We start from the raw sequence: 24,970 nt of genomic DNA on the forward strand, positions 1-24,970 counted from the left end.
TCACTGAATACCAGACTCCATCAATTTCTGCTTCCAATTTGCAAAACCCCAGATCCCCAAACTTAGACTGGCCACTAGGATCAAGAAGAGGCAACACTATGATTGTCCTTCTGTCACTGGGCCAGACCCTTCTTGTTCCTCACCAGGAGGACGCATTCTTGAATAAAGTTTACAGTCATTTTAGCTATCACTACTATACATATACATGAGAGAACAGGGCTTAAATAAAACAGGCTTCTGTTCACATAAGAGTAGAAAGGAAAAGAAAAATGTAAAAGAAGTGAGATATGAAGGCTCAGCCATCAACATAGAGCATGCGTATCTGTACATATACGAACGAGATTTGGTGCCATAATAATTCAGCTTTACAGTTCTTGTACCTGAAATGATTATGACAGGACACCACTTTAAAATATGTAGCCTCTATTCTAATGCGTGAATAAGTAATGAAAGATTTTAATACTTCACAGAAAAGTGAGAGTCACTACAGGAGAACCCACTAAAATATAGTAATTGTAGAATAAAGTTGTATTAGAACAAGTCACTCACCATTAGGGGCACTGCTTTGTGACACATCTTGGGATTAGCTCTTGAGCAGTTTGATGCCCCCTCCTTTGGTTGCTCACTCCTGGGTGTGTGTCTCTCTGGACTTGGTTGCTCCCTCTTCATGGTTTAGTTCTCCAGCCAGGTCACTATGAAACCCCAGAATGGAAAAACTAAAGTTAGTCCTGAGAGACTAAGTCAGGCAGTCTTCTGAGCCACAGCACAGTCTGTGCCACTTTCCCAGTGGTTGGTAGGGAAACCCAGGCCCACTCACTACTCCAAGTTCCAGCACAGGGACCCTATGCCCTAACAATAGTCTATCAAACATCAGACCCTGTTGCTGTTTCCTCCCTATCTCCTGGCCCACCTCTGGGTTACCACTGGAACTTCCTCTGCTCCTTGTGGCTACTTCACCCCTCTCTTGCCACAGTCAGTATCTGAGGCAGGATCATAGGGCCTACTCACCCCCTAGACTTCCTCCTTATACATAGCCACTTCACTAGGGAGTGACTGTAAAGTTCTTCCCAGTAGCCTCTTCCTGCTGTCACCTTGTTGGCTTTATACTCAGTCTGGCTCTGCCCAGCTAGACTTCATCAATTAGCCTTTAACAGGTCCTGGCTCTCCTCCAGGTGCAACCTGACACAGGGTTAACTGGCCCTTCTTACCTCAGGCCTTGTGTGGGATAGACACACCATCACAAAGTCTTGGGGTGTATTATTATTGTTCATTATTTCTAGTATGGGGACAGGACTTCACCCCTTCTCTTTGTATGCATGAGGCAGAGGAAAAGAAAGTGGACACTCACACCAATTGTCCCAAGTGCACTATCATATCTACATAACCTGCTGCTCTCTGTCTGCTGAGCTGCTACTACTCATTCACATTCCAACAAATGCTAACATGATACATGAAGAAGAGAACTAGATATTTGTTGAAGTGACTGTATATTTTCAGACCCACTCCCTTCCTTCTTCTCCTGCCAACTATTGCAGCCAGCACCTCCCTTCCTGACTCTAAATGAAAACTCTTTGACAGCCATGTCTAGCTGGATGTGCAACAAAAATTCCTGGGGATACAAATCTTTTCTTTGGCTGTGCTCTACAAATCTAAAGAGGTCTTACAGTTGTTATTCCTCATTGTTGACCTCATTCAAGCAACAGTCTATCCTCTCTCATACTTTGTCTCCAGCCGATACACCAGTGCTGATTCTCTTTTGCAAACAGTAATCTGCGATATCACATCACAAATTATCTTCTCCACGAGGTAACTTTAGCTAAGCATGTGAGCCTTGCCTTGTGAAACTAGAGGACTTGCTCTTATGATCTTTACTCAGATGAGTAGTCCTTACTATGGGACTATTCACTTGCGTAAGTATGATTCACGTGAGTAGCAACTGCAAGATTAGACCCTAAAAATCAGATTTTTCAGGTGTGCAGCAGCTACAACTTGGGTCAGGTTTTCCAAAGTGCTCTGCACCACCAGCTCCTATTTCAATCCCTACCGCCAAGGGCTTCTTAAAATGTGGCCACCTACTTCGGTGCCTAACTGGGGGGGTCTGAGCCCTTTTGAAAAGGTAGTCCCAACTGCCGGTGCTAAATTGTGTGAAAATCTGGCCCAATATCTGCATGTGTTCGCACATTCCAGGCCAAATCCTGTTTGCCTTACACAAGCAAGAAGCCCCATTAAAATCAAAGGAGATGGTTCTTGATGTGCATATCCTGTCCTTTTTTTGACCAACCATCTCTTGGCAGATACACGTAGCAGAGTACCTGAAAACCCCACAAGTTTTAGATGTCCATGATAAAAGACAATGCCCATGTTTTGGCCCCTGGCTATTTTTCATGTTTATGTCAATAAAGTGCAACACACCAGTTGATGTACAACACCCATGTGCTGCATTATGGCTCTAGGTTGCCTTGGCAACCCATGGAAAGGGTTTTGAAGAGCCAGAGAGGCCCATGCTAATGAAAACAAGCATTCAGGGAGCCTCTTCTCCAGGTGGGTGAGAAGAGGCTCCCTGCAGAGTTCCCTCACCCAGACTGCTTTCAAATAGACAGTTGTTTTGTTTTATTTTTTTCACTCCCCTCTGCTCCTTTCCACAGTAAAATGCAACTCCTGATTAAAAGTTCTGAGACAACTCTTTGAAGCCTCAGATTAATAGGTTTCTTTATGAATCCAAATTAGATGGTCAACATATTTTCCTTCAAAAAAAAAAGTACTATTATGGAAATGTTTGTTGTTGTTGTTGCCATCTTTTACATGTTTAATCTCCCACATGTGCATCTGTGCCAGATGGTGCTGTGAGTAACAGTGAAGATAATCTTTGAACGCTGTCTTCATTAGGTTGAACTTAACCCCCAGGCTGCTGTAGATGCATGCTGCTGCCTCTCCCACTGCTCCCATTTGGCCACCAAACTGAATCATGGCTGCAGTCTAATAGTGAAGGCTTTGTAATCCTGGGCCCTCTTAACAGGCCTGATCCCCCATGTGCTCTGCACATAGAATTCCCATTGAATTCCAGGAGGATTCTATGCACAGAGCTCTTGTAACAGTGATTCTAGGCTGTTGAATTCCATGAGTCCTGCCCAAGCAGCACTGGTAGCTCAGTTTACCCTCCTGCCATTGCACATGTACAGGGGTACCCCGATGTGAGATGTGGGTATTGTTTCTTTATAATGGTAGCATGAAGTGAGATAAGAGGAACTGGGAAAGATTCTTGGCAAAATCTCTAACACACACAGAGGGAAGCTTTAGAGCTTCCTGTCTTATTTAAGTTCCTTTTTCAGTGCAGTACTGCCAACCCCAATTGTTAAAAAATTATAAATCAGGTTGCCAGAATGATGAGATTATCTTGATCATCATGAGATTTTTAAAAATAATAATGTATTGGGGGTGGGGGTTGTTTTTATGTGTCTGCTGGTTTTTAAGTCTATTGGAGGGAGCTCCCCATTCCCAAAGTGTACATGAGTATTTCAGGGTCAAAATTTAACCTGAAATGCCCTTGCAAAAATATGGAATGCCCCGAAGGGGACACCCCTTGCCCTCTCCTAATCTCTGGAGTGGGGGAGTTGCCATTTTGTCCCTTTCCATTCCCCTCACTTAGCATTATCCTCTTTCCTTCCCCATCCCATTTCCCTCCCCAGCCCATTCGATTTTGTTTCAAGTCATATTCCCACTCCACACTCCTATACAGACTCTTGTCCCTCTCCTCCCCAAGTTACATTCACCTATCCCTATAGGAAGGGGTATGTTATTCCCTTGATGTATCCTGGTGGCATTTGTTTGGTTTGTTTTTGTCTCCTTCCTCTGACGTGTCAGACTTGGCCATGGCTGGAGATGGGACACTGGATAGGGTGGTGCTCTGAGATGGCACTGAGAATTCCCTTTCTCAGGTGCTTGGCTGGTGTGTCTCGTTCCCATGCTCAGGGTCTGATTGCCATATTTGGAGTTGGGAAGGAATTTCCTCCTGGAATTTTTTCACCTTTCTCTGGGGTATGGGGATCACTTGCTAGCATCAGCTGGCCATATCCCATCTAATCAGTGGCCTGCCATTGCAGGATCCTCAGCCATTGGTGCATCTCAACCCTTCCTGTTCTCTGCCCCACCCCAGCCCACCCATGGCACACAATTGTTGAGTCTACTGCAGGCTGAAATACTTTGGTCCAATTCTGGTTGCTGGGCTTGGTATGGGAGTTGATTAGTGTCAGTGGCCTGTAATATACAGGATGTCAGACTGGATGATATGCTGGTCCATTCTGGCCTTCATCTCTGTGACTGGCTCTTTCCCTTTACAAAATCCTATCCCTCACATTTTCCCTCTGCTCCTCCCCCTGTCCCCAAAAAGGCTTTGAGCACCCCAAATTCCTGTGCATACTGCTCAGTCTCTCTCTAGCCCTCCCAGAATCTCTCTTGAACCCCACATTCCTCTGCATGATTCTCAATTTCTCCCTGCATCCACAATTCCCCTTGCACCCTACATACTATGGTCTCATTATAGTTTCCTGGCCAGTCCAGCTCACTAACCACAGACCCTGGGGGAGGGGGATCTTCCCTGAATCTGCCTGGCTTCAGTCTCATTGAAATCAGTGGGAGGTAGCAGTTGTCATTACTAGGGGCAGTCTCACCTCCACGTCCAAAGCCTGTAGGGAAATGATAATCATTTTGGCTGAGCGCAGTTTGGCTTCAGCCCCATTGAAAGTAGTGGGAGATGGCTGCCATTTTGAATTAGGAAAATGTCACAGGTTTTGAAGACTGGAACCTGAGATCACGCGAGGCTTTAAAAAAAATTGAAACCCAACTCAAATCTTGCCAGGCTCATGGCCAAATCAGGAGAGTTGGTAGTGCTGCTGGCTACGAGAGCAGAAAATAGCTTTTTCTGGGATTCTTTACCCATAAATGACACTGTGCCAGAAACTAGCTTGTGTTGAACCAGCATCAATGAGAGGAAAAGAAATTGCTCAAATTTAATGCTCCACCAGCCTTTCAGTTTGATAATACCTATGTGGAAGGAATGCTTCCCCTGGTCCTAAACCACAGTGAAGCTTATCACACAGAGCAGTGAAGTATCGGTCCACTTGTTAATCTGTGCAAGTAGGAGTGAAACTGAAAATGTTTATAAATCATTTGCCTTTGCAGAAGAAGGAGATAAGAACAACTATGACAACATTCCTAAAACATTTGTTAAGGGTTTCATTCCAAACTGGAATGTAATACGTGAATGGGCTTTACCAAAGTGTGAAGAGGCCTGGAGAAAACACTGAAGCCTTGATAAGGACCTCTATGGGAAAAAAAAATGCACAATGGCCTAAATTTCTTTAAATGACCAGTGATTTTGCGGTGCCCAAGACACCTTTTGAGGGCCCTAGTTTTCGAAGGGCAGGTGCTCACCCCTTTCTGAAAATTAGGCTCCTTTAAGGTGCCACAAGAGCCACGCAAAAACTAAGGCTCGTAAAATCACTCATTATGTTTGAAAATTTAGGTCCCTGTGACTTGAGTGTCCATAAGGAAGAGCACATAAGACATAGTTTTGTAGCTGGGATTTTAAACAAGTCGCTTTCTGAAAACTTTTACAATGAATGCCTGAGGTGACCATGAAGCAGGCTGTGCAATTAATATGGTAGGCTGTCCAAGCTGCCCAGCAAGAAAGTAGTTAAAGCATGGTGGTGCAAGTAGCAGCCAAGGAATAAGCAGCATATTATTCAGTAAAATTTTAAGATCTTACTATTAGCAAGTAATTATTATTGTACCCTTTCATAATTCCTGCGTAACAGGTATAACCCTTACGGCCAGAGGCATGTATATGCTGGATCAACCTTCTGGTTTACATTGCTCCAAGCAAACACAGAGCCCTTCCCTGCCAGGTGGTGAGTTGCCTCTCATCCTGGTCCTGTTGTTGGAGGTTGGACCATCCTGTGATTTGGCAAGTCAGTGCATTGCTTGTGTTCAAGGACACCCCTGCATCTCTACTACGCTGAGCAGGCATATTTCTGGGGGTTAAATGAACACCCAAGATTTGTGATTACTCATTTGGATATGGCAAAGACATCTAATCTCACCCATAATGAATTTCAGTGCAGAAATATTTAACACTTATATTACAGAATTTAAAGCACTTGATCTGTTCCTTGTGGTTTCTAAAGTCTGCAATACTATGCTGCCAATGAAAACAAAGACTGGGCCATGCAAAGAAACAGCTAGTTCAGCAAAAACTGGAGCTTCATATATCTGGAATGGAGAAGAGGAAAAACATCCTCTACCCACAGAAATGCTGCTCTATTTTGCTCCTGAAACTGGCAATTTAGGCATGTGAATTACACCAGAAGCATGGGAAGAATTTGCTTTATGTTGAAACTGCTAAAAATACAAGATTATGTTGCAACCATTATAATACTGCATGCAGTTCTGGTTGCCCCATCTCAAAAAAGATATATTAGAAATGGAAAAGGTACAGAGAAGGGCAACAAAAATGATGAGGGGTATGGAATAGCTTCCATATGAGGAGCGATTAAAAAGAATGAGACCATTCAGCTTGGAAAAGAGACAACTAAGGTGTTTATCGAGGGGGCAGGGATAAGATAGCGGTCTATACAATCATGACTGGTATGGGGAAAGTGAATAAGGAACCTTTATTTACCTCTTCACATAACAAACGAACCATGGGTCACCAAATGAAATTAATAGGCATGAGGTTTAAAACAAACAGAAAGAAGTACTTCTTCACACAATGCACAGTTAATCAGTGGAACTCGTTGCCAAGGGATGTTATAAAGACCAAAATTGTAACTGGGTTCAAAGAAGAATTAGATAAATTCATGGAGGATATGTCCATCAATGGCTATTAGCCAAGATGGTCAGGGATACAACCCAACAGAGAGTCCCTAAGCTTCTGACTGCCAGATGCTGGGACTGGATGATAGGGGATGCATCACTTGATAGATTGACCTGTTCTGTTCATTCCCTCTGAAGCACCTGGCACTGGCCACAGTCAGACGACAGGATATTGGGCTAGATGGACCTTTAGTCTGACCCAGCACAACTGCGTTTATGTTCTTAATTCTGTTTTAACTGAAGCAACATCCCTTGGACACCTTGGTCCATCCAGTCATGAAGGGTAATCTGACTTTCTAGTAGCACATTAGCTTTAACTACAGTATTCAACATTACAGCACATAAACCATCCTGTATCATAAAGCAGCTGTTCTAATGCAGTATTACTCATGGCCATCATTCTAGACCGTATCCCTCTGACTTATATGCTAATAAAGATACAATTAAATTAATTCCTACCTTCAAACACAGACATTCTATCTCCTTCACTGATCCCTTAAAAAAGAACCTAGCTCTCCTACAGCACTTTTTATCAGTAGATCTCAAATCACTTTACAACGAAGGTCAGTATCACCATCACCATTTTACAGATGGGGAAACTGTGGCACAGAGCAGCAAGTGACTTGCCCAAGGTCACCCAGAAGGTGGGAACACAATCCAGGTCTCTCGAGTCTCAGTCCAGTGCTCTAGGCAACACTGTCTCCACACATGCACACACCGCTGGAATTGCTGTTGAAGGACCATGAACTTTCCCATTTATACAGGAATCACCTTCACTGAAAATGGAACCCTAGGTGTAAACTTCATGATGCACAAAGAAATAGCTAAGCAACTTGTATCATCATTAATAGGTATCATATGGCTATATTCACATTCATTGCACTTCATCAACCTCCTGCACTTGTGTTCATTCGCATAATTTTAATCCTGAGAGTTTTGCTGTCAAAAGACTGGATCAGAGCCACTGAATCTAGTGCAAAGTGTAAGTCATCACTAAAGGCTTTCCCCTGGAGAGGGTGTATGCACGTGCATGCGTGTATACTGAGCATAGGGCTAGGAGCTAGGTATCCCAAGTTCTTTTCCCATCTTTGCCAGTGATTTGCCTTAATACATTGTGCTTATAGTATACACAGCAGCACTTTAAAAACATTATTTAGCTACCTCTCACAAACCTATATATGTTAGGTACTGCCTCTTCATTCCTTATGGCAACTTGGTCTCCCGGGACACAAGGAGGGAGCAGTTCCTGTGCTTAGGAAGTATTGGGACTGCAACTGCGCACAGCCACTGCATGAGGCAGATTGGGTGAAAAGAAGGGATGCTTGCTCTGTTTCTTCTCTCCTGCAGCAGCCAGATATAGACTTGTCCTAAATTTTCAGGGGTAACAGTGTTGTCAACCCAAAGGGTTCAAAAATCATGCGTCAGGCCCCCAAAGTCATGAGATTTCTTTTTTTAAGGCTCCTTTTAAAGCCAAACAATAATTTGCCTCCTGGACTTTGAGCCTTTATAAGTCACATTTACAAACTTTTTTCTGCAATCATATGATCTAGAAGCTTAATTTTCTTTCTAAATGAAAGCTGAAATTCTTACATAATCCTCCTTTATTTTTTGGAAGTAGTTGTACTGTTGAACATGTAGGTTACCCAAGCATGAATCATTTCCAAAGTACAGACAGGAGCTATTTTGTGCATATAAAGATTTCATACAAAACTATGATTAAACATGTTGTGACAGGTTCGGTCACAGAGACCCCTTTGGGACTGTCACCTGACATACTGAAATTACCTCTGAGTCCGTTTTTCCTGCCAGCTTGGGCATTCAGAACCTGCCTTGTTGAGCCAGACACACTAGCCTGCTGTAACACAGACCCAGGTCTGGTCCACGCCCCCAAAGCTGCAGACTTTAACCAAAAACTGCTCAGCAGCACTCAGACACCCAGCTTCCAGTGGGATGCAAACCCCAAATAAATCTGTTTTACTCTGTATAAAGCTTATACAGGGTAAACTCATAAATTGTCCACCCTCTATAACACTGATAGAGAGATATGCACAGCTGTTTGCTCTCCCAGGTATTAATCACTTACTCTGTGTTAATTAATAAACAAAAGTGATTTTATTAAGTATAAAAAGTAGGATTTAAGTGGTTTCAAGTAATAGACAGAACAAAGTAAGTTACCAAGCAAAATAAAACAAAACATGCAAGTCTAAGCCTAATACATTAAGAAACTTTACAGGTAAATCTCACCCTCAGAGAAGTTCCAATAAGCTTCTTTCACAGACTAGACTTCTTCCTAGTCTGGGCCCAATCCTTTTCCCTGGTACAATTCTTGTTAGTTCCAGCTCAGGTGGCAACTAGGGGATTTCTCATAATTGGCAGCCCCCTTTGTTCTGTTCCACCCCCTTTTATAGCTTTGGCACAAAGCGAGACTCTTTTGTCTCTCTGGGTTCTCACTTCTCCTTCTAAATAGAAAAGCACCAGGTTTAAGATGGATTCCCGTACCCTGTGAAATGGTCACATGTCCTGTGAGACTTCATTCGTCCAGGGCTGGCCTGCATGTATCCAGGGAAGTTTGCAAGTAAATAGAGCCATTTACAACCAATTACTGTAGTCAATGGGAGCCATCAAGCCTCCAAACCACCATTAATGGCCCACACTTTGCATAATTACAATAGGTCTTCAGACTTATACTTCATATTTCTAGCTTCAGATACAAGAATGATACATACGTACAAATAGGATGAATACACTCAGTAGATTATAAGCTTTGTAGTGATACCTTACAAGAGACCTAAATTTGCATAAAGCATATTCCAGTTACATTATATTCATACTCATAAGCATATTTCCATAAAACATATGGAGTGCGATGTCACACATGTTTAATATGATTTCAATACCAATAACGGTTATCTGCCCATTCAGAAGCAGCAGTGATACGTAAAATCCTCCTGCCATTCTGAGAAGCAGCTCCTATAGGTACTGGCCTAGGAGCAAGAAGGAGAGATAAGTGACAAAGTGTTGCCCTCACAACTTTGAACAGGGAGACCATCAGGAGCCTCCAGAAAGGGGAAGAACCCCCAGGACCTGAGAGGTTTCCTAACCTGGAAGCTTGAGACATGGTCAGCCTGTGGGACCGGGCCAGGGAGGAGGAGATGGACACATGCCATCCATCCTGTGTGCTACATGGTCCACGTAATTAAGGATAGTATCATAATGCATATGCACAAAGGGTCTGAATTAAGGTTGAAATAGGCATCCTTAAATATGGCATTTCATGTGCTTGACTTTGCAATCTAAACAACACTCTTTTAATGTTTTTTCATGTGTTATATGTACACACATCCCTTTCTCTCTCACACACACACATATTCAAAAGGGACTAGTGATTTTGGTTGTATCAAGAAGAACTGATGGCCATCAGTTACAAGGAGCATGCTGAGACCTCTTTCTGTCACCGTGGCCAGTATTGTCTCACTGCTTCCTTATGCTTCCCTGTGTGGAAGTATAACATTGTATAAGTATAACGTTGTATAAGGGGTCATGCTGGATACACTGTATATGAGAGGGGATGCCAAAACATGTTACAAAGTATCTGAGGGAGCACACGTAGGGACAGTTAGCTTTTGAATGGAGAAGCAATTAAGATAGAGCCAGCACGTCTAAGAAGCAGGCATGAGAATGGAAGGTGTGAAGGGCAATTAGTTAAGTTAACTGGAAGCTCTTAAAGGAGATTGTGAAGGGTGGCAGGTAATTGAAGATACGTGACTGGTCTCAGGGATCTCGAAGGGTGGTGACTAAAATCTTTTTCTTCTTTTGTCTGTAACTTCTCTGTAACTTGTTCTCCAAAAAACTGTATAAATTAAGAGACACAAGCCCCACTCGGGGGGCTCACTTCTAAATGTATTAGCAGAGCAGCTTTGCTAATAAAACAGAGTGGTCTGATAAATTGTGAGTCTGAGTCAAACTTTGACAATTTGGAGGTTCCACCGAGATGGCAAGCGGCTTCACTGAGGCTGTGTGATCCCTGACTGCCTTGCAGGACGATCGTGGCAGCCGGCGCCTGGACGCTTAGTCCAAGCAATCCTCCACAAGACAGAAAGGTACACAGCAGCCGTGCAGTCTACGCCATTGAACTTGTTGGTTCCCACTCTGTTCGGGTAGGGGTCTTTGGATCCAGCTTCTGGAATCAGACGTCTCAGGTAATTATTATTTTTGTGTTTTAACCGGTTTGAGGACTGTCTTGTCTTTGTGTCTATCCGTCTTCCCCGTGGTGTGTGTGTGAATCTGGGAGCCATCTCTGTCCGGAGACTGGCTGACCAAGGGGTCCCCGTCCCCACGGTCTGAATAAGTGGAATCTGCACAGCTGCAGCCGCACCACGCCTTGGGTATAACCCCTGGTGTGAAAGCAAGGGCAGTTGAGGCAGTAGCCTGTGGGCTCCTTTCTGTGTGCTGCACCGGGTACCGCTCTGCTGAGCCCGAATTTCCTTCTTGTGTGAGTGCTGTATGAAGTCCTCCTGGATGGGTAATCAGAAGTCTAAGGTAGAACAGTTCCCTAAGGGAACTCCAGCTTATTTTATGTATTTTAGGAGGGGTCCGGACTCTTGTAGGTTTCTTGAAAAATGGTCCAAATTAGCTCTAGAGAACCCCAAATTACAGTGGCCACTGTTAGGTTCTTGGGACAAGGATCGAGTGGACTCTTTAAAAAGCAAACTCATCCTCCCAAAAACCAAACTGGAGAGAGGAGAAGTAGACTGCTTCATGCAGTGGTGGGAAGAGGCAAATCATAGATGGACTGAGTCAAAACTCACCTCTCTTAAAAATTCTATCAAAAAACTAACAGTTCAATTGGATGCAATCTCTCCCACCACTAGTCCGAGCGCTCCCCTTTGCCCAGTCCTGTGCAATGATCCGGATTAAACCCGACCCCCACCATACTCCTGCGCAAATAAGAAATCAGAAAAGGAAAAATCTTCAGTGACTACAGATAATGAAAGTGAAGAAGATACCCTCATTGGCCTCGCAGCGCTGCAAAATATTATGAAGAAGAAATCCAAAGCAGACTGCAAAGATTCTCTTGACATCTCTTCTTGGAAAAGAGAACCTGGTGGGAGGTTAATGAGAGACTCTGATCAAACTGTTGTGGCACCCTTACGAGTCCTTAAGATGGGAGAAAGTGAGTCCATATAGGATTATAAGCCCTGGACTCGTACGGAACTTTTATCTATAGTTAAAAGTTTTCCCAAACCACAGGAAAACTCTGTCAAATTTCCTGAGGAGTTTCTGTTAATCTGTGAAACCTATGAACCCTCTGAGACAGATCTCCTCCAACTGTGTAAATTGTTAGCTCCTGCCAGTTATTATGAAAAATGGTTGGCTGCCGCAGACTGGCCAGCTGAGGCACGCCACTCAACCATAAAAAGTACTGGCCCAGATTCGGCATACAGAGACCGGTATATGGCTCTTTGGAAGCACCTGCATCAAGCCATTCCCAAAGTGTGGTCTCCTAAAACAAACTGGACAGCAATACGTTGCTGTAAGCAAGGGCAAGGAGAAAGCCCAGGCGACTATAGGTCCTGGCTAACTGATATTTTCCTACAACATTCAGGAATACAAGAGCCCGATGTAAATGGGCAGGGGGCCTTGGCACATGCATTTGTGGATGGTCTTCTCCCTGCCACAGGCAGCATGTTAAAACGAATAAAGTGTGGGATGGGAAACTGAAACCATGGACAAATTGCTGGCAGTAGCAGAGCATTGCCACCACACTTTAAAAGGAAAGGAGGAACAGTCCTCCCAAAAGTTAATGGCTCTGCAGATACAGCATTATTCAGGACTAAGCAGACCACACCGGGGACAGGGACGGGGTTGCGGAAGGGGGCGGGGGGCTGGATTAACTGGGGTTTGTAACTACTGTAAACAGCCTGGACAAGAGTGTCCAAGATGACCTAATAATTGTATGGGAAATCAAGTGAACCCCCCGCTGGTTCCTCCAGCTGATCCCCAACCCTATTTTTCACCCCAACAATGACGGGATGCTGGGGAACCTCACAAAGTTTTAGCTCCCTTATTACCTCTGTCCCCTACTGGAGAATGTGTCCTGACTGTAAATGATCTCTCTCTCCCTTTCCTTGTTGATACTGAAGCTTCTCTTTCTAGAATCCGCACCACTGACTTGCCTGAGGTTCCCCGATCTGGAAAATCTGTGTCTGCTGTTGGTATTACAGGGATCCCTACCTCTTTTCCCCTCTCAAAACCTTTGTCTGTTCAGGTCGGTCCCCTCTCTGAGGAGCATGCATTCCTCCTCTCTGATTCCACCCCTGCAAACCTTCTGGGACGGGACTTGCTATGCAAACCTGGCTGTTCTATTTACTGCTCCCCAGATGGTGTCTATCTGCAAATCCCTCAGTCTTCCTTATGTTATTCTGTAGCCTCCCTGCTGTCTGAAACTTCCCTCTCCACTCCGGTCTCTTGCTGTCCCTTAACTCTGTCCCTAGAGCACCTATTCTCTCAGGTTCCTTCCTCCCTATGGCCATCTCACGCATCTGAAGTGGGCCGATTAACTACTGACCCAGTTTGGATTACTGTAGACAATTCCAAACCTCTGCCTCGCCTGTCTCAGTATCCTTTGAATCCTGAGGCAGAGGCTGGGATTTCTCCAGTTATATCTGCATTAAAAGAACAAGGAATTATTGTCCCTTGTTCCAGCCCCTGTAACACCCCTATCCTCCCAGTTCAAAAGGCTGATGGCAAATCGTGGCGATTTGTTCAAGACCTTCGAGCTATTAACCGTATTGTCATACCTTTTTTTCCAGTGGTTCCTAACCCTGCTACAATAATAGCGTCTATTCCTCCAAATGCAACCCACTTTACTGTTGTAGATTTGTGCTCCGCTTTCTTCTCTGTACCAGTGCACTCTGAATCCCAGTATCTCTTTGCCTTCTCCTACAAGGGTCAGCAATCATAGAATCATAGAATATCAGGGTTGGAAGGGACCCCAGAAGGTCATCTAGTCCAACCCCCTGCTCAAAGCAGGACCAATTCCCAGTTAAATCATCCCAGCCAGGGCTTTGTCAAGCCTGACCTTAAAAACCTCTAAGGAAGGAGATTCTACCACCTCCCTAGGTAACTCATTCCAGTGTTTCACCACCCTCTTAGTGAAAAAGTTTTTCCTAATATCCAATCTAAACCTCCCCCACTGCAACTTGAGACCATTACTCCTCGTTCTGTCATCTGCTACCATTGAGAACAGTCTAGAGCCATCCTCTTTGGAACCCCCTTTCAGGTAGTTGAAAGCAGCTATCAAATCCCCCCTCATTCTTCTCTTCTGCAGGCTAAACAATCCCAGCTCCCTCAGCCTCTCCTCATAAGTCATGTGTTCCAGTCCCCTAATCATTTTTGTTGCCCTTCGCTGGACTCTCTCCAATTTATCCACATCCTTCTTGAAGTGTGGGGCCCAAAACTGGACACAGTACTCCAGATGAGGCCTCACCAATGTCGAATAGAGGGGAACGATCACGTCCCTCGATCTGCTCGCTATGCCCCTACTTATACATCCCAAAATGCCATTGGCCTTCTTGGCAACAAGGGCACACTGCTGACTCATATCCAGCTTCTCGTCCACTGTCACCCCTAGGTCCTTTTCCGCAGAACTGCTGCCTAGCCATTCGGTCCCTAGTCTGTAGCTGTGCATTGGGTTCTTCCGTCCTAAGTGCAGGACCCTGCACTTATCCTTATTGAACCTCATCAGATTCCTTTTGGCCCAATCTTCCAATTGGTCTAGGTCCTTCTGTATCCTATCCCTCCCCTCCAGCGTATCTACCACTCCTCCCAGTTTAGTATCATCCGCAAATTTGCTGAGAGTGCAATCCACACCATCCTCCAGATCATTTATGAAGATATTGAATAAAACCGGCCCCAGGACCGACCCTTGGGGCACTCCACTTGATACCGGCTGCCAACTAGACATGGAGCCATTGATCACTACCCGTTGAGCCCGACAATCTAGCCAGCTTTCTACCCACCTTATAGTGCATTCATCCAGCCCATACTTCCTTAACTTGCTGACAAGAATACTATGGGAGACCGTGTCAAAAGCTTTGCTAAAGTCAAGAAACAATACATCCACTGCTTTCCCTTCATCCACAGAACCAGTAATCTCATCATAAAAGGCGATTAGATTAGTCAGGCATGACCTTCCCTTGGTGAATCCATGCTGGCTGTTCCTGATCACTTTCCTCTCATGCAAGTGCTTCAGGATTGATTCTTTCAGGACCTGCTCCATGATTTTTCCAGGGACTACAATATACATGGACTACCCTTCCCCAGGGGTATACAGAGATTTTTCCAGGGACTACAATATACATGGACTACCCTTCCCCAGGGGTATACAGAGAGTCCATCCTATTTTTCTCAAGCCCTAGCCAGGGATCTTGCTGATCTGGTTTTCCCATCAGGATCCACACTGATCCAATATGTGGATGACTTACTCCTGTGCTCCCCCTCTCTGTCTGCCTCAGAAACTGATTCACTAACACTTCTCACAGCTTTAGCAAACAAGGGTCATAAGGCTTCTCGCACAAAATTGCAGCTCTGCCAAACCTCTGTCACATACCTAGGCTTCCTTCTCTCTCAGGGCTCCCGTACACTCTATCCAGCCCGGGTACAAGCCATCCTTAGCTTTCCCCAGCCTTGCTCTCCACGCCAGGTCAGAAAATTCTTAGGCATGACAGGGTTCTGTAGGCAATGGATTCCCCAATATGCTTCTCTGGCTAAACCACTCCAAGAACTCACTCGATCCTCTGTACCTAACCCCATGCCATGGCCACTTGAAGCAAATGCTGCTTTCATCTCCCTTAAGCAGAATTTAGCCTCTGCCCCTGCCTTAGGGTTACCTAACTATGACAAGCCTTTTACCCTTTTCTGTCACGAACAATCTGCTTGTGCCCTCAGGGTTCTTACTCAGGAGCACGGTGACAGAAATCACCCAGTGGCTTATTTTTCTGCAACCTTGGACCCTGTAGCGCAGGGTTTACCCCCTTGCCTACGCGCTGTAGCTGCTGCAGCGCGCCTGGTCAAGATGTCTGAGTCCCTTGTCCTCCGCTCTCCTCTCACTCTCATGGTTCCCCATTCTGTGGAAACTCTCCTTCTGCAACGCAACACTGCTCACCTCTCCTCTGCTCGCCTCACTAGGTATGAACTTTTGCTGCTTTCAGCCTCACATATCACGATTAAGCGCTGCTCCCGGTTAAACCCCGCTACCCTCCTTCCTTTACCTAGTGATGACTGACTACCTTGCAACTGTCTCCGCTATCACTGTCCCGCGCCCCGACCTTTCAGATGTACCTCTCCCTAACTCTGACCTGGTATTATTCACTGATGGGTCCTGTTATAGAAATGACCAAGGCCACCTTCTTGCAGGGTACGCTGTGGTCTCTCTCTCTGAGACCATAGAAGCTGCGCCCTTACCCTCTGTGACCTCTGCCCAGGTGGCTGAACTGATTGCTCTAACCCGTGCCTGCTTTCTAGCCGAGGGGCTCTCTGCCACTATTTTTACTGATTCTCGGTATGCCTTTGGGGTTGTGCATGACTTTGGCACCCTCTGGCAGGCTCAAGGTTTTCTTACCTTTACTGGTACCCCTATCAAGAATGTCCCCTACATTGCCGCCCTCTTGTATGCCGTTTTACTACCGTCTGCCTTGGCAATTGTTAAGTGTACTGGCCACTCAGCGGCAGACACCGAGGTGGCAAAAGGTAATGCACTTGCTGATGCTGCTGCAAAACATGCCGCCACTATAAAACCTTCACCAGATGCATTTCTTGGTCCCCTCTCTGTCTCTGTAACACCACCATCCCTGTCTCATCTCGCTCAGCTCCAGGATTCTGCCCCAGAAACAGAGAAAGACTCCTGGAGTGCTTTGGGTTGCTCTTTGCATTCTGATTCCCTTTGGCGATCGCCCACCGGTACCTTTGTAGCCCCCCTCTCACTCTACCCGTCTCTAGCCGCCCTGGTGGTGGGCTCCCCATTTCAGCTCCTTTGCAACCTGCCACTGTGCCACTTGTGTTACTTGTCAAAGCCACAATGTAGGCAAATCTGTAAAAGTAACACAAGGGTTCCGGGGTTTGCCTCAAGCACCTTTCCTACACTGGCAACTTGATTTTGTACAAATGCCAAAGTGTCAGAAATATGAATTCATTTTAGTTATAATATGTCTGTTTTCGGGTTGGATTGAAGCCTTTCCCTGTCGCAAAGCTGATTCATTGTCCGTTGCAAAAGGTCTGTTAAACCACATTATCCCTACCAAGGGAATTCCTGCCACTTTGTCTAGTGACCGGGGAACACATTTTACTGGAAAAATTGTTCAACATGTAAACCAGGTATTACATGTCACCCACCTGTTGCACTGCCCTTACCATCCACAGAGTGCAGGGGCAGTTGAAAGGCGAAATGGTGTGCTTAAAAATAAGCTGGCAAAAATCTGTAGTTCCACAGGGTTAAACTGGCCAGCTGCTTTACCACTGGCCCTTATGGAAATTCAGTCATCCCCATCCCAGAGACACAAATTGAGTCCATTTGAAATCATCATGGGACGCCCTATGCGAACAATGGCCACTATTACCCCAGCCTCAGACCTAAACCTAACTCACAGCACGCTCCTCCAGTACTGCAAAGGGTTAATGCAAGCTGTGAGCTCCTTCCATTCGCAGGTGCGAGCAGCTTGGCTGACGGAACCCACCTCTGCTGCCTGTCACACTCTTGAGCCTGGTGATTGGGTCTACCTGCGGCATCACCTTCGGAAGCACGCCTTGGAACCCCGGTGGAAGGGTCCATACCAGGTACTGCTCACCACCCAGACAGCAGTGAAATTATCCGGCATCGCTGCATGGATCCACGCCTCACAGTGTAAGCCAGCGCCACCTCAAGGGGACCAAGCACCTCTGCAAGACCACGCAGAACCAGCTTCAACCCCAGAAGACAAAGAGGAACAGCCTGCAATACCTTACAATCTGCGCTCTCGTAAGGGTTGCCAGAAGCAGAGGGTAAGCAGACAGCAGGACCCAATAAACAAGAAGCAGTAGTGAGCCTAGTGCCTGCTGCCTGGTGGACGTAAAACCGTGACTGCGGTTCCCTCGAAAGGGGTTGTCGGAACCAGAAAGGGTCCTGCTTCCAACATGTGTCCTTTGAGAAGCTTAATCCTCAGCTACTGTGTCCTGAGGGTCTGGGGAATCCAGAGTGACAGTGACAATTCTTTCATCCAACAACAGGTGCAGATAGCCCAGATCCTGAATATTTCTAATTGCTGGGTCTGCAGCCACATCCCAGCTCACTCACAAGCTAGTATCCCCACCATGGCAATCCCTTTGAATTCCTCAGAGCTTGCTGGAGAACCCTATCCACTTAAAAGGACATGGAAGGAAAATGACACTTGGGGGCTGGGAAAAACATATGTTCCTAAACTTATAAGTGTGGTGAAAGGAAAGGGCCACTGGTGCTGGGTGTGTAATGGGACAGGGCTGAATCTAGGGAGGAACAGCTGTCTCCAATACATCCAATACTATTGAAACAAGGTTGGAGAATGGCGAACCGGGTATGGAAAGATAAACTTCCTCTCAACCTGGGACCAAACCAAAGATTCAATCTCTTGCTCCCCCTATAGCCTCCCTGAGAAAAACAGCACCATCTACAAATGTCATGTGAATGCTACCTCTTCTCCCAGTGAAAATCATCCTGTGCCCTTTGGGGGATACTATTCCTCCTTCATAAATTCTTACATGTCAAAGGGTTGCAGTCAACCCTTCCCAGCTTTAATGGGACATCATTGGGTTTGTGGGGAAAATGCTTACACTGTGTTACCAGCAAATTGGTCAGGTATCTGTTATCCTGCTCAGCTTTTCCCACAATTCCGGGTGCTTCAATCCCTCCCACGAAATCACCTCCGTAATTTCAGGCGAAAAAGGAGGGACTTGCCAGATGCTAAATGGTATGTGGATAACATAAGCCCCCTAACTTGGGAAGAAGCTGTTGGTATTTCTTTAGTCCCAGTAGGGTGGGTAATCCACCATGCAAAAAGGCTTTTAAGGTTACAAGCGGTGGTTGAGATCATGGCCAATGAAACAGGAGAGAGCTTAAAAGCTCTAGCCAAAGAAGCAGGAGCGGTCCGACAAGTGGCCCTCCAAAACCGTCGGGCATTAGATATAATACTGGCAGCCAAAGGAGGGACCTGTGCTCTAATTGGAACAGAATGCTGTGTATACATACCTGATAATACTAATGAGGTAATAAATCATGCTAGCCATCTGGAGCAAATTGCATACCTTCCCCACGAAGAACCAAGTTCCTTGTGGAAATGGATAAGTAACTTATTCAATTTCTCTAGTCTGGGAAACTGGTTGTTTCAAGGAATCCTGACTATCCTATTTGGAATTCTAATAATCTTTGTGTGTTTTCAATTGATTTCTTGTTGTATCCAAAACTGCACAAGACGCACCATCCATCAGGTTATCCCAACCAGAGTGCTAATCTAATGTTGTTAAATGTCACCAGTGAAAGTAATGAAAAAGAACGATTGATGTATGGAATCCAGTAAGTCATTGGTCATGGGCGTAGCCTTGACCAAAAGGGGGGATTGTGGAAGTATAACATTGTATAACATTGTATAAGGGGACATGCTGGATACATTGTATATGAGAGGGCATGCCAAAACATGTTACAAAATATCTGAGGGAGCACATGTAGGGACAGTTAGCTTTTGAATGGAGAAGCAATTAAGATAGAGCCAGCGCGTCTAAGAAGCAGGCATGAGAATGGAAGGTGTGAAGGGCAATTAGTTAAGTTAACTGGAAGCTCTTAAAGGAGATTGTTAAGGGTGGCAGGTAATTGAAGATACGTGACTGGTCTCAGGGATCTCGAAGGGTGGTGACTAAAATCTTTTTCTTCTTTTGTCTGTAACTTCTCTGTAACTTGTTCTCCAAAAAACTGTATAAATTAAGAGACACAAGCCCCACTCAGGGGGCTCACTTCTAAATGTATTAGCAGAGCAGCTTTGCTAATAAAACAGAGTGGTCTGATAAATTGTGAGTCTGAGTCAAACTTTGACACCTGTCAGTCTGTTTCATCCACCAGTTGTCTCGTTTTATACTTAACTTTTGGACAGGGACCATCTTTTGTTTTGTGTTTGCACAGCACCTAGTAAAATGGGATCTTAATCCATGGCTGGGGCTCCCAGGCCCTACCACAATACAAATAAATAATAATAATAAAAGGGGCAACAGGGATTAAAATTGAAAGCACCTCTGACAACACCACGGGTCAGATTCACTGGTACACTTTAGCTGCTCTATGGCACCCTGACAATGCAAATCAGCAGTAAACCCTGTTTAATTTAAAATTAAACCAAGTTTATGGGGCAGTGCAAAGCAACCAGAGCAAACCAGTGGATGTGGTCCAGAGTTTTCATATTCCTTTAAAAAAGGGAGAGAGGAATAAAGTGGGTCAGGTGTTCAAAGAAAGAAGTGAGATCCACACCTAAAACCCTTCATAGTAAAAAGTGCAACCAGCAGTACCACCCAAAGCACAATGGAGGAATGGTCAGATGGTGGCTGGTGCTGGACTGCAGATATCCATTAGACTGAGACTTGAGGATTAACCAGGATCTGAACAAATTCATGTGTCAGCAGAAAATAAAGCAGAAGGACAGTCTGGCTTCATTCCACCTTCTGGGGAACACTTCAGCTTGCTCAGAGAGTGTATGAATGCTGATATTTCCCTTGCTAAAATGCTGTGTGATATGTCATGGTTGTCTGTAAGCCAATTACACATGATAGCTCGTACAGTGGTATGAAAAGCTTAATATTAGTGCAAAGTATCTTAAATTAAAATATAAGTAATAATAATGTGAGGTTTACATGATTGTTAATAACTGTGGGCCAAACTCTAAAGTTGCTATTCTAAGCTATATTGCCCCATCTCAGGGCAGGGAATGTTATTCTCATTATTCTTGAGGCTTCACCTGTGGAGTTTCCTATGAAACATCACTTCCCTTACTTGTGGGGCTCACGAGGAAGGAGGGTCCCAGAACCCAGGCTCCAGACTGAGCCTGAATGTCTGCATTGCAATTTTATAGCCATGGAGCCCGAGTTAGCTGACATGGGCTAGGCGCAGGTGTGTTATTGCAGCATATACATACCCTTGATATCAGGGGAGTTGCCCCAGCTAGGAAGGGCTGGGAGTAGATTACCAAAGGAGGGAAGCCCTGAGACAGCAGGTGAGTTTGGGGCTTTGTACAGTTTAAGGCTCATAGGAAGATTTTTGTGTTTAATTTTGATCTTTAAGTTAACAAACCAGACCCTAAGGAGGGCTGTGGTTATTAGACTTATAAAAGTCTCTCTCTTTTAGTTTATTGAGGAATCATGGGAAACGGAGACAGGGGCCGCTTGCAAGGTAGCTCTGAGTCCACACACTGTTGTTCTAGCTAGTCACATGACCTTGTTCTAACTCTCTGATAGCTATTTAGTTCACTACTAAGTGTGTGATTAGCCACTGTTAACATGCAGCTCAGATGCACCTCAGAATTGGGGCTAATGTCTGGTAGTACTTAATGCGAAAGAAATACTGGTTATTGTATATACAGCAGCGTGAAATATATTCCTCTTATTAATTTCTGATCACTAGGCTATAGGGAAATTATTGTAGCGCTCAGAAGATTCAGAGAATAATTCAAAAGGTTACTTCCAAAACTTAGACATGGAATTTATGAGAACTGGCTAAAAAAGAAAACTGGTTTGAACAGATGAGGGAGAGAGAGAGAGATTGTCTTAAAAGGATATTAACTAAAGTATATAGCAATCCTAATAACTAATTTCTGCCTAAGTTACTATTTTCATTCCATCATAGATAAGCATTAGTGGAAATAAAGCAAAAAGAAATCCAGGACAGTGTCAAGAAGCACTTTCTAACACAAGCTGTACCTGAAGTGTGAAATGACCTAAGAGTCAAAGCCACCGAAGACAAAAACCTTAATGTAATTAAAAAAACACTTAGATACTATATGCCAGGAGAAATGATGAACGAACTTGGGCACAAAATGCCATTGATCGATCCCCTCAGCCAGCCCACCACAATATGTATTTACGCTGTTATCATAACTCTAGATGTAACCACTCTAAGCTCTACCACAAAAGGAAGGGAGGTGGAACTGACTCTTATAGACTGCAGCTTCCCATTATATTCAAAATGATAAAATCCATATACTGAGATCTGGGTCATTCATTTCTCATCCCTAATAGATATGGTGAGACTGTCTTGCACGACATACCCATACAAGGAGGTAAAGTGAAGTATGAAATGACCCTTTCACTCTTGCATGGGCTACCTGGACCTTACAAGTCTCCACTATTCTCCCCCACATTGTGTGTGCCCCAAAACCAATGGGCAGGGTGGGGCAGGAAATCCACCTCCCCAAGACACACTAGGAGTGTCCACATGGGAAGCTAGTGCACTTTAAATTCACACCCTAGCTCATTGCGCTCTAACTTCCTCATGTAGATGTCAAAGGATCACATCCCTAACTGACATTAGTATACTGGTAAAAGTTTCAAGCATGTACCAGGGTTAGCACCCTTTTGATGAACATCACCTGAGCCTTGAGTTTGTAATGAAATCTGCAGCCACGTAAACTTGACATAGTTTCGGGTCCTGTTGCAACACTTCCACACAGCCCTAACAGCCCCTTTTAAAATGGGAAAACAGATTAGAGGGAAAGAATACATTTTTATTGTACCAAATACAGGCTAAAGTTGACCAGAGAGTTGGTACTTTACTGGGAAGTTTCTTACCTCAAGACATTGTGACTGAGGTACATAACTGAGCATTATTCCTTATGCCTGCACTGTAAGAATATTAACACAGCACTGAACTACACTCCCGAAGTCTTGTCCCAGCATAGGGACACCAGTGCTTGGTGTAAAAGATAGAATCTCTGGAGGAAGTCTCTTCCTGGGTTGTTCCAAAGTCCTGGTCAGAAATCTGGAGAGGATATCCCTGGGATATTATAATAGATTTGGAAAACAGTGTACTTCCTGTGCTCTGAACTAAACATTTAACAGAGACCTCTTAAATAAGTACTTAGTAAGGGTGACACAGGCTCACTCACCAATTATCTATCTAATGGTATGTCTATACTCAAACCACTACAGTAGCACAACTGCAGCGCTGCAGATGTGTCACTGTGGCACTTCAGTGTAGACACTACTTACACCAACAGGAAAGGTTCAGGAGTGGCAGAAACTCCCTTTAAGTTGGGGGCCATGAGCACCTGAACTGTGGCCCTACCCCTGTGCTGGCTCTTCCCCCAAGGCTCCATCCCCATGCTACCCCTTCCCCCCTAAGACCCCACCCCCACACCACCCCTTCCCCCTGAGACCCCGCCCCCACACCGGCCCTTCCCCCTGAGACCCCGCCCCCACACCGGCCCTTCCCCTCAAGACCCCACCCTTAAGGGCTGAGCGACTAGGAGGGGGAGCAGGCTGAGAGGAGCAAGCAGGGGGCAGGGTCCCAAAAAGGATGAGTACTCAGGAGGATTCTCCAAAAGAGAAGCATCTGGAATCATGAATTATTTATTTTTATTTGTGTTGTGGTAGCACCTAAAGGCCCCAGTCAGGGATCTGGCCTCCACTGTGCTAGGCATTGAACAAACATGTCAAAAAGTTTGTCTCTGTATCAAAGAGCTTAATATAGACTTGATTGGTGAACAGCAAGTTAAATACTGAACTGTATGTAATATAAAAAGTTAAGTGCCCCCTTAAAATGCACTTCTTCTAGGTACCCTACAGACTTTATTTCCTCCTTCAAAGATGCCTTAACAAAATAAAAATCAATTTTTTTATTCAAACCCAAATCATGAAACTAAACATACTAAAATTCATCACACAATCATTTTGCTGTGTGTTGCAGCCCATTCCCATACCTTCATCATCACATTATCTGTTATTGCCCCCAAAATGCCAAGTGGCAGCTGGACCCCTGTGCCATTCCCTTCAGGAAGAAAAAGTGACAACTCACTTTTATTTCCCATCCTATTACTCCCCAAATGAAAGACGGTAAACATGCCCTATTTCAATATTCTCTAATAGTATACAAATAATTACCCAGTAACTTCTTGGTTTGCAGAAAGGCCATATTAGTTTTTAATAATACTTAGCCTACTGGCCACATCAGATCTAATGGTTCTAAAGAATGTGATGCAGCTCTCACTGGAGGAAATAAAAAGACCTTTAATCCCAAACTGCAGTAAATAGAGCACTGGACTGGCACTCAGGAATCCTGGGCTCTATTCTAGGCTCTGCCACAGGCTTGCTGGGTGACCTTGGGCAATTCACTTCACCACTCTGTGCCTCAGTTTCTCCACCTGTAAAATGGGGATAATGATACTAACTCCCTTTATAAAGCACTTTGAGCTCTATGGATGAAAAGCACTATATGAGAGCTATGTATTACTTATTCTATTAGCATTGTATTTATGGTTGCCTCTGCAGCAAGGTCTATTGATCAGGTGTTTACCAAACAGTGCCAATTGCACTGGTGAGATCTGTGATGTGGACTATATCCACAAGGAACTGTTCTGGGACCACCAGTGCATTTCATATGTTATATGGCTCCAGACACCTGTCAGATGATAAATATATTTGGTTACTAGCATCTTGGGGTGGATTTAAGCTGATAAGATTTCAGGTGAAAGACTTTTTAAAAATTATTTTGCTAGTAACATAAGGGTTAAGTATCAAGGATCATTCAACAGTAGTTTAGCCAAAGACTGGGGGAGGTGCATGGCTTTGCTCACATGAGCAATTTCATTGGCCCAACCCTATTCCCTATGAAGTTACTGGACCTGATTTTGCAACCCTTACTCCAGCAAGTAGTTCTTAACCACATCAGTAGTCTTTACTCAGTAAGCAGATGCACTGATTTCAATTGAACTACTGTCCAAAGGAAGGAATACTCTTGTGAGTAAGGGTTGCTGGATCAGTCCAATGGGAGTTCCATTGACTGTAGTGAGACTAAAAGAAGCAAAATTGATCCTAAAATGTTACAAGAGACCCAACAAAT

The 24,970-nt window shown here is 44.7% G+C and overlaps 1 long non-coding RNA gene across 2 annotated transcripts in view; it reads right to left on the minus strand.

Moving 5' to 3' along the window:
* Positions 1-24,970, minus strand: part of LOC140906016 (uncharacterized) — a 181,953-nt gene that overhangs the window by 20,031 nt on the left and 136,952 nt on the right. For both annotated transcript variants that reach the window (XR_012157025.1, XR_012157024.1), the window contains one exon: positions 550-692. This is a non-coding gene — a long non-coding RNA (uncharacterized lncRNA). The remainder of the gene's footprint in view (positions 1-549; positions 693-24,970) is intronic.

This window comes from Lepidochelys kempii, chromosome 2 (genome assembly GCF_965140265.1).
Source record: "Lepidochelys kempii isolate rLepKem1 chromosome 2, rLepKem1.hap2, whole genome shotgun sequence".
Classification (NCBI taxonomy): Eukaryota; Metazoa; Chordata; order Testudines; family Cheloniidae; genus Lepidochelys; species Lepidochelys kempii.